Source organism: Coturnix japonica, chromosome 1, assembly GCF_054131305.1.
Source record: "Coturnix japonica strain WE chromosome 1, WE-NBRP24, whole genome shotgun sequence".
NCBI lineage: Eukaryota > Metazoa > Chordata > Aves > Galliformes > Phasianidae > Coturnix > Coturnix japonica.
In genome coordinates, this window is record NC_140663.1 from 20,497,856 (window position 1) to 20,500,921 (window position 3,066).

The following is a 3,066-nucleotide window of genomic DNA, read 5'->3' on the forward strand; positions in this document are numbered from 1 at the left end:
GCTGGTATTGGTTATGCTGCTATCTAAGATAATACTAGAAGAATTTGGAAGATACTTAGCAGAGACTTAAAGGTGGAAGAAGTGGTTGGTTTGGTGAGGGCAGGGTGGGGGCTGCACTGAGGAAAGCTTTGTTTCCTTGCACTACTATCTTCTATGGAATGTAGTGGAGGACATAAAGGAAGGCTGGCTGTAGTTCTAGCTTTTGTCTTTAGATTTGTGCCACCTTCTTTTTTTCTGGCCATCTGAAGCAAGCATGCATAGTATGAATATTAAACCTGTTAAAGCTGAATCTACCACAACATATTCAATTGCTGCTTTTAAAGCAATAAGCAGTTTAATAATTGTTCTTAAATCATTTAGTTCTTGTGAAATCTCCCTCTCTTTCCCCCATTCTCTAACTCATATCATCACAGCTGCATCCTTTCATTATATTAAATCATTCAGTTATACAAATGAGCTCATTTTGGCCATGAAAATGAGAATAGAAAGGAGATCCTGTGATCTTTTGACTTGCTGCAAGATACAGTCATGCCATCTCATACTCTACCTTGTGAGCTAGGTGCAGCATTCCCTTCTGTTGCAGTAAGCTTTCTGATGCTTTCAGTAAGCAAGACTTCGGTAGAAGTTCATGTTTCAAGTAAGTGACCAAGAAAAACTTGAATTCTGTGGTTTCTCCTACATCCTGTGACTTGAACTTGCCATTTTGTACAAGAAGCTTCATGCAAAAGTGCCTTATGACAGAGCTCCAGGATATGTCTTTTCCTACATGAGAGGATGAGAACATCTGCAGTGCCCTGAGGACAGGGGAGCAAAGGAAGGAAAGTTGAAGATAGAGAGGAAGGATATCTGCCTCAAAGAATGTGGGTGCGAGAAAAGGGGCAGGACACAAAAAGATTGTGGCTGTTTTCCCCAGGGAGCATTTAGCTGGGATCCGAGCTACCTGGAGACTGCTTCATTGACAGCTACAGCTCTCAACTGCTCGGATAGTGCTCTTGGTGTGTATGAATCTTAAAGAAGCTGAAGATGTCTGTGTCGAAATGCTATCTGCATCTCTCCTAACATCAAACATATTTTTCTTCTTGAAAGAGGAGAGGCTTGGACAGCCTTACTTGCTCAAGTACTGGTTCACAAAAAGCTTCCCATTGCCTGGCAAGTTTTGTTTTTTAGATGTTAATGTGTTCTTTAGTTCCCTCGGATGTTGATGAGACTAGAAAACTCTTGATCTGCTCATAGTAGCTCTTAAACTCTTTGGATTATCTGCAGCTTAGAAGCCAAGTGGTAAATCAGGAAGAGAAATAAAGTGTTAGTGCTGCATGTGTTGACAGGCTTTCATGCACGCAGATGGAAGGGCCATAGCCCCTCCATAAACTGGCTGGCACAGAGCACGGTCTGGAAGCTGCTGGGAAGCTTTTCCAGCTATCAGGTCATTACAGGTGGTTGTGCCTTGGACCTGATACCTTCTTTCTGATGCTGTACTGGGGATGTGAGGGACCCTGCTTCTTGCCTTCTGGGCCGTGTACCAAAAGGATCCAACACCTGAGCTCAGCTGCTTCCTGCAGCATCCTTTGTGGAGGAAGAGTTTCTTGCCTGTGCAAAAATAAATAAATAAATAACGGAGCAAAGCAAGAAGGAGTGTGCTTTACTTGAGATATTTCATTACGTTTCTGATTGTCTTATCTCGAGCCTCAGAGATAAGGCAGCCTCAGACTGGCTTAAACCAATTGTAGTTTCTCCTCTCTGCTCCTGCAGTAGTGTTTTTTATCCTTACAACCAAGATCTGATGCGGCCTTCAAAGGCCTGCATTCCTTAGGCATCCCTTCCAATGCTTAAGTATCAGTCTCCCAACTGAGGGGAGGTCACGTCTCCTCTTTGAGCTTCACAGGTAGCGGTGGAAGGGAGTACTGTTTTCCATGGAACTTAGCTTGACTATTTCTATGATGCTTCAGTGATCACTTCTGGCTAATTATCTTCCTTGGCCTTGAATATCTTAACATCTTCTTTATCAGCACAGCTTCATTTTTCCAAGTATCTTGGCAGCTGAATCATCCTTTCCAACTGGAAAACTGGTCTATGGCTTTTATATCCATGCTCTCCAATTTTATCCAAAGCACTTAATACACGTATGGTACAATGCAGAAAACTATGCTTAGTGCTAATTTTTTGTGGTATATTAGTAAATAAATTCCATGAGGCATGTAGAAAACAAAGCTTTCTTTCAGGGCTCAATTGCATATATATGGAGAGGGGTAGGTATCAGTAGAGAGTACTAGTCCAGCCATGCTGTTTAATAATGCACACAAATCACTGCATCCTCCTTGTTAAATTTCTGATCCCTAGGGTCAGCCTGAAGCAGCTGGTCAGCTCTGTTCCTCTTGCACTACAAAGTGAGATGCTTGGATCAGATCCTTAGCATTGTGATTATGGGACTTGGCAGCAAAGTCAGCTCAAGGAGTTCCTGCTCCTGGTCACCTCCTTAAGCCCTTACTGGTGTGTTATTGCTCAGTTTGAGGCTTCAAAACGCAGCCAGAGCTCTTGTTTGTGGTGTGTTTCTGTGAACCGTATCACTAAACTGAACTGACCCAGGGGTCAGGGCAGGGCTGGCAGGGCAGACCCTGCTGTGTAACCCCAGCCTGATGCTCCAGAGCCAGCTAAGATAAGATTGTTGGTGTTATCCCAGGTGATGTATACATCCCATAGAAACTCTGCACATTTAACATCAAAATGCTGTTTTGGACATCCTGATATATGGTGACATCAATTTAATTTCTCAGGCTATGGAGCAGATTAGACTGCAAAAGAGTGGGATGCTGACTTAGCTGTCAGCTGGTTTTCTGCTGCTGACATGAGGCACGGTGCTCCTTTCAGCACAGACAATAAATGATCATCCACGTAAATTCTTCTTTTAACCCCTAGTGTGTTGTCAGGCTTTTGCTCTAGGAAACAGAAATGCTTGTGTAATATCTTTCATTCTTTCCCACAACCAAATACATGTTTTCAGGCTCCTGCCTGCAGTGCATCTCCAGCCCCAGTGCTGACACAGCTTTTGTCATGCTCTGAAGAAGTAAA